Genomic DNA, 16,361 nt, shown 5'->3' with positions numbered 1-16,361 from the left:
TTATATTTTTCAGAGTAAAATTTTACTCAATTTGAGTAAAATTTACTCAGGTAAATTTACTGTGTTGGGGAAAACATCTTCAAAGGTAGAGGATGGAACGTTTTATAAACTTAGATGACAATATCTTCAAAGGTAGGGGCGACATGGTTTATAAGCTTTTGGGGAGATCCTCTTCAAAGGTAAAGGATGAAATGTTTTAACTTAGATGACAACGTCTTTAAAGGTAGAGGATGACATGTTTTTTAATCCCTTAAGGATAACATCATCTTCAAGCAGAGGATGGAATGTTGATGAAGCTGGGGATGTTGGGGGCTTTTCCCCTCCATTTGTGCCAGTTGAACTGGCAAGCTTACAATTTTCCAAAAAATGCCATAAAAGGGCAGTCAACAAAAGGGGAAGATTGTGTGGTACATATTTGTATGTGGGTGGTTCATGAACGAGCCTGTTCTACTGCTGTCTCTTTTTAATGAACAACAGGAGCTATCTCCTCTTTGAGAGCGAGTTTTCATTGTTATTCCATCCGCATATAAAAAGTCAAACTGGTACCAAATGAAGAGCCATTTGGGAACTGAAGACCATTTTAGTTCTGAGCCGAGCCAAACGATCCAGATCTCAAAGAAGAGATAGATTTTCCATCACCAAACTGGACTGAATCAAACTGGACCGCTTGGTGGAAACAGATCATATATAGGCTCTGTCTGATTCTGCCTCTCCAGAGGTTTTTAATAAATGACTACCGCCATTTATGTCTCTACTTTCAGGACTCAAATGCAGACCACAGTTGTTTCCTTTCAGTCTGTTAGCACAGCCATAAACAGCACAAACTTTGTCATTTTGTTAACTTTTCTCCATGCAGCAATCCCTTCCTGTTCCCGGCTGGAGTCCTTACAGTTATGTTTCCAAAGTATTCATAGATATTTCAAAGCCCCTGGGGCAGTTCCTCAGGCCTTATTATTATCCTCTGACTTTATCCTCTTTTTCTGCAAACATTTCATAAACAACTACTCTGACTCAAGGATGGGCTGGTAAGATTTTGGAGGTCAAAGGTCAACATGATAAACCGGCACTTCTTCTTGACCCTCCACTGTACTTGGTTGTCTGATGATGTTCCTCAGGGAGGGATAGTTCAATAACTTTAGTATAAAAAGGCCTTTTTCCTGTAGAAAAAAAGACAAAAGTCCAAACCACTACAGTTAATATGTCTTGCAGACGTGAGGATAAATAAAAAGGAGACAGCCAGAGTTTGATTCTGTCTTTCTGGAGCATTTCCTGTGATCAGGTCCAGGTTTCCTCAGAGTGATTTAAGATTCCTGTCGTTATGAAATGTTGGTGAGCATTAAGGAGGGGGGAGTCAGTTATCCTTCTGCTACCCTGGGCCAGGAGAATAATACACTCACAGTCACAGACAGAGGAGACGCTGCCCAGTCAACCCCGGGGACAGGAAATGTTTGCACCAAAGGAGGGATCAAAGTCTGAGAGAGCGCCGAGTTTCAGCTGATCCTGCTGGACTATGCTCGGCGTGTCCGTCTGCACGGAGCCACAGCGACCGTCATCCAGAGTTTATACACCCATCACTGCTGGAGTAACTCACATACAGGAACTGAATGCTGACGTTTCTCACTAAACTGTCTACTTAAATTAAAAACCAAAACCTGTTTTACATTTCTAGTTTAGCTCTTACATTTTCTCAAAAATTTCCAGCAGTGTTCAACACCAGAGAAATCCAATTTTATAGCCGTTTCTAGTCAGTGCAGTTTTCTTGGCAACTGTTATATTGGGGAACAGTGATCAGGAAGCTGCTGTTCCGTTGCTGTATCATTCATGTTTTGTAAAATCAGGTGGAAAATTATGACAGAGGTGACAGTAGCTGCACTCTAAAAAATGATTCTTGGGGTTAGTAAGTAAAGCTTAAAATCAAGACCTTTTTCTGCATAAAAAATTAAGTTTGTCACCTGAACACATTGTAATCAGTTGATAACTTACTTTATTAAGTTGGTCTAAATGAAAATAAAGAAAACCATCTTAACTCAGTTATATATCGATTTTAAACAGACATTTCTGCCTTAACTTAACATGAAAGTGTATTCAGTTAGTACAGCTTAAAAATCTTCTAAGCATTCTCTAAAAGCTGAGTACAAGGCTGGCGTGCCTGGACATCTTTTGCTGTGAGACCACGTCTGTCATAAGAAACGGAGGGAAGCACAGAAAAGAGAGGGAGAAACACGATTTTGCACGGAACTTTACTAAACTTTATGGCTTGGTGAGTACAGTTTTGCCTTGTTTTATTCACAACAGCTATTAACTATCAACACTCGGCAAGAAATTGTTTTTACACCACACTAAACTCTTTTCCTTTTCCTTAAAATTGTTGTAGTGTTAATAAAGGTTTGATCAGCTAAAGCTGCATGGCTGGGCCGCTTTACATTCATGACTAAAAAATTGTAGGTTACTGAGTACATCTGGTTTAAAATTTATGCCTCGTGATGTAAAAGTCCTAGAGTTCGGTCAGTAGGTGGCAGTATGCATCCTTGTTTGGAATTTTTGTCTCTCCCAGCCAGCATTTACTTGATACTTAAACTTTTTAGCAATCTTTTCTTCTTCTTCCGTGTTTTGTTGACATTACTAAATCAGATTAGTGGTTTGTACTGTTCAGCTGAAAGATGATATGCAATGATCATGTTAAGCTGAGATAACTTAGTATGTTTAGTTCTTTACGGGGAGGGACTATTTCAAAATTTTCCAAAAACCATGGGTGAGACTGTCAGTGCATCTGTTGGCATCGACAGGCAATGCATCTGTCATGATTTTCACACATGGCGAAGCCAGTGCTTCAGCTCACTGTGTGTCTCCACCCCATTGGGGAGGGAGTAATCAGCTGGTCTGGGTCCAGTACTGTCTTTGTAGGACTCTTCACTTTTGGGAGATGGGGATAATGGTGGAGGTCTTTGTTTTCAGAGTGCTTTCCTGGTTTCATATTGTGATGAGGAGTGATTCCTAAACAAGTTAAATGATTTTGACTAACTGTCACACAGATGGCATGAGCAGCTATTATTTATTCTCAATCATAGATAAAGTCACATACAAACAGGGTGGTCTTCAACATTGACCCTCTCACTCATGGTGTCACACTTCATAAGACACAAAATGAAGTTGGTTCAACATAATTAAGCTTGTAGAGTACAAAGCAAATCATGTTGTTTTTACTAAAGTCAGAATTTGCCCAACTAGAGAAGTCTTGTGGCATTTAAGCAATAATGGCAAGTTGTAAGAACTTAAAAAGATCCATGCAAATTGTTACCTTAATTTTTTTTAAGTAGAGCCAGCAATGATTTTTTAGAGTGTGGGTTTCCATTACACTTGGAAATGCGCAAAATCGAAATAGCGCAATAAAAAACTGGTAATGGAAACCTCTGAATTTCGAAAAAACCCTAAAATATCGCTAAAAAGTTTTCACGCTTTCATGAGGAGGTTTTTCAGGTGTTTCGATACAGAAATATATCGCAAAAGTGTAATGGAAACACTTTTTTTGCATTTACAAGTCACAGAACGTGACGTACGGTGTCACATGACCAGTCACTTCGAGACAACATGGCGCAGTTCGTGTGGACAGAAGAAGAGACCGGACTTTTCTTAACATCATACTTATACCCTTATACGTGGCTTTTGCCATACATACGGGCTTTACCTCTGAGCTATCATCCGTTGCCTTCGTCTTTTGTTCAAAATGATCAAGGCAGCCGCTGTAGATGTAACCAAAACCGTACCAACACGCAACAGGTTTTGAGTGTCAAGCTTTTCTGCAGCGGATTCATGCGAGATGAGATTTTACGAGAATTGCAAGGCTTATGCCCAAAACTCCCTTCAATGGAAACACATTCAAAGCGCAATTGTACTCAATCAAAATTTAAGAAATATCGCTTTTATTTTGCAAAAAACTGTAATGGAAACCCAGCGACTGAAACCCTGATTTTTCTCTGTGGTGTAAAAAACTTTCCCTTTAAACATACAGTATTTGTACTCTTGGATTTTTTTCTGATGAACCAACCAATAGGAAACAGGTAGAGCATGGACCAATCATGTTTGCTCTGCCTGTTGTTGCTATGCTGTTCTCACTTAGAGTCCCAGCATTCTACCACATACACAACTATTATCTCAGTCGACTTCTTAGCCCTATAACTTCAACTCAGATCCTCCTACAGACTTCAGTTTTTGCTTTAAAAGTAGAGAAATTATTCAGCAACATGTTGGATTCACATTTTTGCTATCATTCACAATTTTTTAAAATAAAAATAATAAATTACATTCTATTCATAAAGCACTTTTTAGAAAACTCAAAAACACTGTACACTAGTTAAAAAGATAACATTACACAAATGGCAAAACTGCATCAAAATCACAAATTAAAAGCCGGTCTAAAAAGGTGAGTCTTGAGCACCAATTTAAACATATGTAAGTCCATGCAGTCTTGGACATGTTTAGGGAGTTCCAAAAGGAGGGACAGTTATGGAAAAGGATAACTAATAATTACTGTTAATTATTGTTAAATTGCTGATAATTACTGTTAGGTTTGGATAATTTTTGGTTCTAAGACTTTTACAATGTGTATGTATGTGGTAGAAAGTTGGGACTCTCTAAGTGAGATCAGAGCAAATGTCTCCTGGAGAACAGCATAGCAACAACGGGCAGAGTTAACATGACTGGTCCATCCTCTGCCTGATTCAAATTGGCTGGTTCATCAAAAAAACCCAAGAGCAGAAACACGTTTAAAGCATGCAGGGAAATTTTTGTTTGTTGCAGAGAAAAATCAGAGTGTCGGATTGGCAGAAAACCACGATCAAACTGAATGAGGGGAGACTGTAGGAGGAAGAGAGGCGAGTTAAAGGGCTTGGAATTAACTGAGATAATGGTCGGGTGTGGGATGTTGGGACTCTTTCAGTGAAATCAAAGCAACAGCACAGCAAAAAAGGCAGAACAAACATGATTGGTCCATCCTCTACTTGTACCTCTACATCTACCTGAAATGTTTCAAGAGTGCTGAAAAAATGTTCATCACAGAAAATCAACAAGTCAGCTCTCAAAATGTTAAAATGCACTTTAGAGTTTTGCAACCATAATGGTTCCATAAGACTACCACCACCTGCCATGGGGTGTGAATATGTCTTTTTTCTCTCTGAAGTCATATTTGAAGTGTGTTGATGGTATTGGATGAAAACAAGTCTTGAACCTGCTCCCTAACCTCATTATTAATGATATTCACAACTAAATTTCAACCTAGAGTGTGATATGACATCGAGATTATATAATTCATCTCCCTTTTTTTGTTGACTTGAGAGCAAAGATACAGAAATGTTTTTCTTCTCTCAGACATGGACTCTTTCAGGGAGTACAGTGCCGTGTAGAAGTTTCAGGAGAAAAAGAGTAAAGCAGAAAACGAGAGAGCAGGAGACAGAAGTACAGAGGCACGGCTCGTCTGGCCAGCCATCTTGCGCCCAGATGTTGGGGGAAGAGTTGTGTAATCCTTTGCTGTTACTTCCTGCTCTTTGGGCAAAAACAAAAGCTCAGAAAATAAACAAAGGACCGAGGCCTCTCATAGCTGCGGAATGAGGTCAGAGATACAAATAGAAACAATGAAGAGAAGGGAAAGTTTGGAATCCTAACAGAAGTCAGGACGAAGCATTGAGCAGCTGAAGTTACTCTCTCTGACCACATGGTGTCGCCATAGCTCAGCATTTAAACTGAGCATGTGCTGCCCAGTGTTAAATAAAGGCTTTGACTTCACATGAACAGTACAGCTGACAACATGAGCTGTACTGTGATACTGCTGTGATAAAAAGACAGAAAATCGAAGGGGATATCAGGTAGTGACTGAAGAAGATATTAATCACCATTTTTTAAAACTCATCACAGTCACATTTTAGTTAAAAGTGTATTTAAAATAATGGTTTTAGGGGGTAAATGTCTAATGTTGACTTAGATGGGATTTCCTATGTCATCTATCTTCAGTGCCATGCTCCTGGGAGTAGAGGTCAAAGGTCAGGATCACAGGGCTCATGTGAATCTCTTGCTTGTGAATTAAAAACTCAGAAACCTTTGGAAGGATTTGCTTCAGATTTTGAACAAATGTTCAATATGAGTCAGGATAAACTGGTTTATTCAAGGTTTAAATCATAACATTTCAAGAAAATGTGGCTTTTTTGACCCCAAAAAAGAATGTAAAAAACTGTAATGTAAAATAAGTGACTGCATAAATATTCACCCCCTTCAGGTCAGTATTTAGGAGAGTCAACTCTGGCTGCAATCACAGCACTGAGTCTGTTCGGATAGGTCTCAATTAGGCTTGCACATCTGGACACTGCAATTTTACTCCATTCTTCAAAGCTGATCAAGCTCTGCCAGGTCTAACGGGGATCAGGCATGATCAGCCCTTTTCATGTCCAGCCACAATTCTCTATTGGATCATGGTCTGGGCTTTGACTCGGCCACTCCAGAACATTCACCTTGTTATCTTTAAACCATTTCTGTGTAGCTTCAGCTGTGTGCTTCGGGTCATTGTCTTGCTGGAAAAAAAAAATCTCCTCCCAAGCCGCAGTTCTCTTGTAGACCGAATAGGATTGTCCTCCAGGATTTTCCTATATTTTCCTGCATTAATTTTACCCTCTACCTTTGCAAGCCTTCCAGGAACGACTGCTGAGAAGCATCCCCACAGCATGATGCTGCCACTACCATGCTTCACAATGTAGATGGTGTGTTTGTGGTGATGTGCAGTGTTTGCTGTCTTGTCTGCTGCTGAAGTGCCAGTTTTATCAGAACTTGATGACATTTCTTTGTTAAAAGATGAACAAAGAACAGCAGTGAGTTGTTTTCTTTTCAAAAATGACAAAAGTCCATGGTTCGTGTTATGCTGTTCTCTATGGATTTACTCCTCGGTAGCGGCTACTTCACGTGTTTTGTTGCTCTGATTGGCCCGTAAAGATGTGACAGAAAGAGCGTTCATCCAATCACCCTCTGAGGATTTTTTTCAAAGCCTCTGCCCTTTCCCTAACGCTGTGTATGAGAGGTTTTCCAGATGGATGTGTAAAACAAATCCATGCCAGGTTAATGATGTCTAGAAATACTGATTAACCAGTGACTGGACCTGCCAGACACAGGAGTCTTTATACTACAGTCACTTGAGACATTCACTGCCCTCAGGTGATCCCTACTTCACTAACTGTGAAACTGCCAGGTGGCTGGACCTCTGTTGAATTAGGTCAGTCACTTTAAAGGGGCACTTATTTTTCATTACATATTTTTGTTTAATTACATTACTTTGCAGAATCTGTTTTCACTTTGACATGAAAGAAGTTATTTGTTATTATCTTGTCAAAAAAGTCAAACCTCCCGGTTGGCAAAACACTACTGTTGCATTGACTTTATGTTGGGTCCTTTTTTGAACTATATATAGAGCCAGAACTATATCTCACAGAACCAGTTTGGATTATCTGGTGCTACTATGGTGTTAAAATGCACTAGAATACAGGAAATGGCATCTACTTAATTGAAAATGTCCTGGGGAAGACCCCCAGACCCCCTAGGGATTTATTTATTTACTTCTGTGTGTTCTTCACAGTCCAAGGTTGAATCTACACAGCTCTTGTGGATGCTGATCCTAACTACAAACTAACTTGAGTAGTCTGTCTAGTTAGTCTGTTTTAAGGCTATATAATGTGCCATTTGTATAACATATAAACATGTCTAAAGTGCCCTCGAAAACACGCCTAACTTAGTGCTCTCTTCAGTGGCGAAAACGCGCTGTATGTGCCCTTTATTTCTTTTCGCCCCTGCCCTTATAAAAGTCTGTGCATGCCACTGCTTACCATACTTTCAAAATAAAAGGTTTTAAGATGATTGAACCTCCTTCCTCCAGATGGACTGCGAACTTCATCGCCTGGAGGTACGGTGATGTCAGAGGTCCATAGAGGATCTTTAAGATGTTCCTGTCCCTTCCCCATCACTACGGGGTCTCCTTGTTGAAATGTCAGGGATTCTGGATGGCTGCCCCGTCACATTTGCTTCCTTTCCGACATGTCAGTGCCTCTGAGAGGAGCAACGAGGCGAGATCAGTGAACACTGAACATATATCACTGTGACAGATCATGATAGCACAGATGATCCTGTTTTTGATCCTGATTTCAGCAAACAGCCACGTCTGACCTACATACACACACCTAAATATACATTTCGCTCTTATGTCATCCAGGCTGAAATGTCCCGTATCTTAAAGGTTATTTCCTCTGTGGCAGCCGTCAGAAGCAGTGCCATATACCTGGGTGGCTCCACAGCAGATTTGATCCTCTGCGGGATGGAGATGGATCTCAAATCTTCAAACATCCCTGGACTCAGCTTGCTTCATTTCGTTGTTTGAACATGTTGGTTTGCTGGGACTCATAACTTTCATCTGAGATGGGGAGACGGATCTCAGGGCATGATTCATGATAGAATTTACATATTTAACACCTACAGTATGAAGCAGCTTTTAAGGCTTGAGCCAGAGCTGGCTGTGTCAATGATAACATCACATTTGGTCGTCGTATTTCCTTTATGATGATGAAACTTGTAGATTTATGCTTATGAAATATTTCTCAAAAGTTTAAAACATGACTGGCAGGATATGTGGCTTTAGAGGTCTGGATCAAGAGCCAATCCTTTGATTACCATATGGCTCTTAATTTGGTACCATGTTGTCTTTTTAATCTAATCCTCTACAACAGTCAGAGAATAGGAAACCATCTCTCAAACTGGAGTCTGTCATAATGGAATTCATAGTTCTCAGAACTGGCACGTCCACAAACAATACATCCCGACTTGACTCGAATTGAGTTGACACTTCAATCTAAACAGTTTTCCACAAGATCTGTCTAAATTGTGTATTAGCTTGTCCTTTAAATGCATGTTTGTGACAACATGAGGGAGAAAAGCTGCTAAAGAGGCACAGCTAGTCCCTTAGCATGGCTAACGAGGCCCAAGAAAAATCGAGAAATTGAGAGGTCCAGGTTTCAAATCCCGGACGAGCCCCTATTTATGTGACAACCCAGCTCAATACAGAAAAGATAAGTAACATAAAACCTGATGGTGTTGGTAAAATAAAGTTTTTTATTACAAAAGAAGTAAAACTGTGCTATAAACAAAGGTGAGGCAAAATGGAATGACTGATGAGTGCTGCTCAACTGATAACAGAGTAGACCAGAATCTAAACTAGTGTTTTAAAAATGAACTAGTTTGTCAGAAGACAAGAAAATAAATCTTCACTCGCTAACCAAACCTAACAACAAAAGAACAGCACCCCTACACAACGTGTAAATGTTTTCTAAGAACGTTTACAGAATTCTAACAGAAAGAGGCACAGTGTTGAGCTAAAACAAGTGTGTCAAATGTTGGCATTCCAGGCTTTTAAATAGATTTGGTCAATTGGAGCAATCAGCTCCACCTTGCGACAGCTCAGGTGGAAGGAATCAGCCTGGGGAATACACTCATAAACACACACACACACTCATAACCTTGCAAAGCAGATGGATACGCCTGTTTCCTTTTTTTTCACTGGTGAATCCATCTTGCAAAGCTCCCATCTGAACCGTTTGGACCTGGTTAGAAAGTGACAGGACCAATCAGCGACGAGGGGCAGTACTTTCAGGTGCAGCAGAGTTGTGATGTAAACAAGCAGCAGCAAGAGCTGGGACAGTTATGGAGGAAGAGCTCAGGGTGGATGCTGCTAAAGCGCCAGTTTTATCAGAACTTGACAACATTTCTTCATTAAAAGAAGAACAAAGAACAGCAGTGAGTTGTTTTCTTTTCAAAAATGACCATGGTCGAGTACTTACATGTCTATAGTTGCCATGTTCAGTAGTTGCGCACGTGCAGCTTGATAGCTGCTACGTCACGTGTTTTGTTTCTCTGATTGGCCCGTGGAGATGTCACAGACAGAAAGTTCACCCAATCATACTCGGAGTTTTTTCAAAGCCTCTGCCTTTTCTCAAACAATTCCTATTGAAGCTTTCCCAGATGGCTGTGTGAAACACATCCATCTGGCGTGTCAGGTTAACACACACACAAACACACATACTCTAACAGAAACTCTTTTGTTGGCCTACTATGGCCAATTATTTGGCAAAAAAGGGGGGAAAAGGCCCCTACATTGGCAGCATCACGAACATTCCATCCTCTGCCTTTGACGAGGTCATCCTTTTAAGCTTCTACAACATTCCACCTTTTCCTTTGAAGTTGATGTCAACGTTTAAAGATTCTTGAACATTCCATCATTTCCAATGAAGGTGATGTCAACATTTAAAGCTTCTACAACATCCCATCCTTTCCATTGATGTTGATGTCAACATTTAAAGCTTCTACAACATCCCATCATTTCCACTGAAGATTATGTCAACATTTAAAGCTTCTAAAACATCCCATCATTTCCATTGATGTTGATGTCAACATTTAAAGCTTCTACAACATCCCATCCTTTCCATTGATGTTGATGTCAACATTTAAAGCTTCTACAACATTCCATCATTTCCACTGAAGATTATGTCAACATTTAAAGCTTCTACAACATCCCATCCTTTCCATTGATGTTGATGTCAACATTTAAAGCTTCTAAAACATCCCATCATTTCAAGTGATGTTGATGTCAACATTTAAAGCTTCTAAAACATCCCATCATTTCCAGTGATGTTGATGTCAACATTTAAAGCTTCTACAACATCCCATCCTTTCCATTGATGTTGATGTCAACATTTAAAGCTTCTACAACATTCCATCATTTCCACTGAAGATTATGTCAACATTTAAAGCTTCTACAACATCCCATCCTTTCCATTGATGTTGATGTCAACATTTAAAGCTTCTACAACATTCCATCATTTCCACTGAAGATTATGTCAACATTTAAAGCTTCTACAACATCCCATCCTTTCCATTGATGTTGATGTCAACATTTAAAGCTTCTACAACATTCCATCATTTCCACTGAAGATTATGTCAACATTTAAAGCTTCTACAACCTTCCATCCTTTCCTTTGAAGATGATGTCAACATTTAAAGCTTCTACAACATTTCATCATTTCCTTTGAAGATGATGTCATCAAAGCTTATAAAATTCTATCCCCTGCTTTGATGATAATGCCAACATTTAAAGCCTTCAGTAGGCTTTGGAGAGATGATGCCATCAAAGCTTGTAAAAATTCCATCCTTGCCTTTTGCATGCAGGCCAGTCTAGGTCCCAGGCAGTTGTAGTCATTTGGAGGTCCCAGGAAAAAAAAAAACAGCATGATGCCCTTCCCCAGGTGTGGACTAGTCCTTAGATCAACTTTGTGATGATTGTTTTAAGGTGGTTAATTTGCAGATGGTTTCTCCAGTGTAACTATAATATTAAATCTTCTATGAAGCTTGCCAGTTTCACACACTTTTACAAAGTTGCCAACTATGACCTACTATTTGGAAAAAGTGGAAGAATGAAGTAAGTATATCTGGCACAACCTCACCAGCTCCTGAGGTGCACAGAGTAAAGTCTGGAAAGACACAGAAACCACATGCAACACATGAAGTAGTCATGTGCCCAGCCATGATCAGCTGACAGCAGCTGATCCCATATATCATCTCCATCTCCTACAGCAGATCACAGCCCTTTCTGTCATTAAAGCTGTCCATTCAATATGAAGTATTTAATAATAACAACAATAATGACAATACATTTTATTTATAAAGCGCTTTTCATAAAACTCAAAGACACTGTACAATGCAGAAAAACAATGCAATTCTCACTAATCTCTGCTTGCATCAGTGCTAAAGCACCATGCTGCTTTTGCTGCTGGTGGCAAAGCTTAACCTCCTCCACCCTAGCCTCCTCCTTTATAGCAAAAAGTTGTTGCACCCTCATATTGACATTTATGCTACTTTATATTATTTTTTTTTACTAATTTTATTCCAATACATATTGTCATTAATGCATTTATCCATGTGGGGTTTTCTAGTGATGGGCTCCCTGTAAAGTCAAAGCATGCTGCTTAACTAACCCAGGGAGCATCTTTTGGGCAGAGCCTTCTCTGCCAAATAAAACTGTGTATCCATTTTACAATAAAATGGTAAATGGCGAGAGTTCCCGACTGAATTGTAGTTCTCTCAACTAAAAGTTTCTGCAAAAATGGAGGGAGAAAGGCTCTAAGATTCCCCAATATTCCGTCCGCTGCTTTTGATGATGTCATCCTTTAAAGTTTATAAAACATTCCATCCTTGCCTCTTGCATACTGGCCAGTCTAGGCCTCCAGCTGTCATTTCCATTCCAACCAGTACCCTAAAAGATATCCACATTTTCATCAATAGTGTATTAGAGTGTCCTTTAAAAGCATGTCTATGACACCATTAGGGGGAAAAGCTGTTAAAAAGACCTAGCTGGGGGCTAATTGGCTTTCCTTCATTCTTATCAGCAGCAGTTTCACTGCACACAGCATGTGGGCTGTTTGAATAAGAGGAGGGACAGAGAGTTCTGATAGATGTCACTAAAGACAGATTTTTAACGCCCTAATCAGATGTTAGTGTTTTGTATAAACAACGCTGTTGCGTGGCAGGAATATTGTAAAGGCCTGAGGTCTGATTATAAAGAGCTGTGAGTCTGACAGCAGTGAAGGTCGGTGTATTGAACCTCCAGGTGTCTTTGTTTCAGCAGCTCGGAGTTTGATTCTTCGTCTTTATGTGGAAACAGCTGGAGACTTGAAGAAAGAAGAGGGTAAAATATTCAGTGAATAGTTCGGACATGCAGTAGTAAAGGTCATCACATCTGACAGCGCTCCAATGCCCTGCCGTATGTTGTGACAGCAGACATCGTGTACCCCACCACAGAGGAGTCGGCGTGCTGAGCTCTGGCCTCCCCCTGAACAGATGGATGCGAGAGGATCAGCCGCTACGCTCCCACACACGGCTGCACAGCCAACATGTCTGCTGCGCTCTGCGCTGACTTAAATGAACACGAACGGGCCAATCATATGAAATGTTCTCGCTTCACGGAGGATGAAAACAGCGACGGATCAGTCTCTGTCACTCGCTTCTCTCTCCACATGATCCTGACAGCAGCTCCTGGGGCCGTGCTGCCATGGGGACTGTGAGTGGGCCGCAGTCCTGTCAAGAGTGATGTGATGTGATGCTCAAACACAGAAACAAGTTTTCAGAGGCATCAATAACAGCCAGAAACGTGTCAAGTCCTCAACATTTAACACATTTGTGGATCCTCAGACCCTAATCTTACATTTAAATCCTCCACAAGCATGAAACATCTTTATCTGTTTATTTACACTTTCACTATGGAAATTGCTTCACATGAATGAAGTCACATATTCCTGACCTCTGATATGCTTTCATATAAAGCCTGCAAGAAGTTTGGTATTTTTACAGTGAAAGATAAAAACAGTTGCATTATGCAGTTTCTGGTGTTCAAAATTTAACAGAGAATAAATCACTCACTGAGTCAGTGTTTTATGAAGACTATAATCTTGTGTTCTCATGGTAAGGGGATGCACACAACATCCACTATGCCACTATTTTAGGTACACCTTGCTAGGACTGGGTCGGACCCCCTTTTGCCTTCAGAACTGCCTTAATTCTTCATGGTATAGTTCAACAAGGTGTTAGAAACCTTCTTCAGAGATTTTGGTCCACTTTAACATGATAGCGTCACACAGTTGCAGATTTGTCAGCTGCACATCCATGATGCAAATCTCCCATTCCACCACATCCCAAAGCTGCTCTATTGAATTGAGATCTGGTGACTGTGGAGGCCGTTGGAGTACAGTGAACTCATCATCATGTTTGAGAGGATTTGAGCTTTGCGACATGTTGCATTTTCCTGCTGGAAGTAGCAATTGAACAGGTGTACCTAATAAAGTGGCCGGTGAGTGTATATGCTCTTAACTTTCTCAGCACATTTTCCTCATCACTTAAGGTCTTAACATACTGGGTGCATTATTTTCAGATGCATTTTTTTTTTCAGATCTGTAAGCCAAAAAACATCACGTACTTTGACCTTGCACACAGTTTTATTTGCCTTCACTGCGAAAATTTGTAGAATGTGGGAAATTGTTTCATACTGCAGGCACGTGGCTCTGTCATTTCTTTAAAATCCTGCTGGATCCATCCTGACAGAGAGCTTCATGTGTCATAACGCTGAGCCAAGCTGGAGAAATGTTGAACAACTTTTAAATTCAGTCTTGTTATGACTGGTGAATAGGCTACAAACATGTCTTTATCTGTTATATTTCCATGGTTGATATCCAAAAGAGAGAGTGAGTGAGGAAGAGGGAAAAAGCAGGTGCTGATCTTCGTTTATCACCCTTTTAAATGACTTGGACTGGTGCGAAATTTAGCGATAAATTGAACCTGTTCTGAAAAAAAATAATGACAGACAAAATTTCACCATCAGTGTGCAAACATGATTATGACATGGATTTCCCCTTTTAACGTGTGAAACATCCGGACAAAAAAGACGGACTTGGTGTGTAAAGGCCAAGCGACAACCCAGGTCCTGAAAAATGAAGCCAATGCGCAAGTGCAAAAAATTGCAATACTGCAAGTGTCCACTTAAGGCTCTGGCTGCAGGAACTCCTGTCTGAACATGTAAAAAAGCCATTTTTTTTTACACTAGAAATAAACTGGTTTAAAGCCTGGTTCAAAAAAACAAATGTGTCTCATTAGCTAATGTCTTTATGTGCTCTCACTGTATGGGTAGTGAATTTTTTTGTACCACAAATGTTTAGATTATATTTAGGAAAAACCTCACTGTGGACTGATTGGTGCATCTCATTTGATTGACAGATAGCTCTATAGAAACGTTATTAATCTTTTTTAGGAAATTGCTTTTGTTACAGCAGCAAAAACATTCAAACAGCCCATCATCACAGAAACACACATATATTGACATATATGCGTAAATAAAAATAGCCTACTCACACGCACACACATACATCCATACATAGGTTCCTACAAAAACACATATACACCACATAATATAAACCTACAGTGCAAAAGCGTGGTGTGCAAACAGAGCTTTCTGTAATAAAGTAATAAAAAAGGTCAAGAGACGGAGCTAAACTATTTGAGAAATAACAATCCTGTATGTATGTATACATACATGTATACAATTATAATAGCACACAGAAAGAAAGCTATTGTGCATTAAAAAGTCTTATGGCTGCTGGCAGAAAAGACTTCCAGTCACTTTCAGTCTTGCATCTTTGGGGGATCAGCCTGTGACTGAAGGTGCTCTGTTGAAACACCTCAAGAGTGTGAAGTGGGTGTGACGGGTTGTTCATTACTGAGTTCAGTTTATTGAGCACTTGCACCTCAGCCACCTGCTCAGTTTTGTCCTCCTGGGCACTGATGATGGAGCCTGCTTTTCTTTCCAATTTATTGACTCTGTTCTTATCAGCTGAGCGAGGAGTCTCCCCCCAGCAGACCACCCCAAAGAAAAGAGCACAAAGGCCACAACGGTCTTAGAAGAGGTGCACAACAGAGGTTTTAAGATGTTGAAAGAGCGTAGCCTCCTCAGGAAGTACAACCTACTCTGGCCCTTCTTGTACAGAGTGTTCATGTGGTTGGACCAGTCCAGCTTGTTGTCCAGCTGTACTCCCAGGTATTTGTAGTTTGAGACCAGCTCCACTGCTGTGCCATTGATGGTAACTGGGTGAGGCTCCACCCTCCTCCTCCTGAAGTCCACAACCATTTCCTTTGTTTTTGAAACACTGAGCTAACACTGCTCCAGTTCACAAAGTCCTCGACCACCCCCCTATACTCCTGTTCACACCCTCCCTGAATGCAGCCAACCACCGCTGAATTGTCCGAAAATTTTTGCAGGAAGCAGCTGTCAGAGTTGTAGCTGAAGTCTGATGTGCAGAGTGTGAACAGGAAAAGAGACAGTACTGTTCCTTGTGGGGCCCCTGTACTGCTCAGGACGGTCCTGGACGCACAGTTTTGGATATTGTGGTCGATCTGAGAGGTAGTTAATCACCCAGGATACAAGTGCTGCATCCATGTGCATGTTCTTCATCTTTTCTCCAAGCAGCCCTGGCTGGATTGTATTAAAAGTGGGCTGTCAATAGATTAAAATTTTTAATTGCGATTAATCTCACAAATTGCATAGTTAACTTGCAACTAATCGCAAATTAATCACATTTTTTTTGTCTGTTCTAAATGTACCTTACAGTACTATTTTTCAAGATTTAAATACCCTTATCAACACAAGTGGACAAAAATGCTTTATGCAAATGTTTGTTCATGTCAACAACCCAAAACAACAACAGATAAAGTCCAGAAAATTCTCTAGTCTGAGCTCAAAGATACTG

This window comes from Cheilinus undulatus, linkage group 2 (genome assembly GCF_018320785.1).
Source record: "Cheilinus undulatus linkage group 2, ASM1832078v1, whole genome shotgun sequence".
Taxonomy (NCBI): domain Eukaryota; kingdom Metazoa; phylum Chordata; class Actinopteri; order Labriformes; family Labridae; genus Cheilinus; species Cheilinus undulatus.
Note: the sequence above shows the minus strand (reverse complement) of the source record.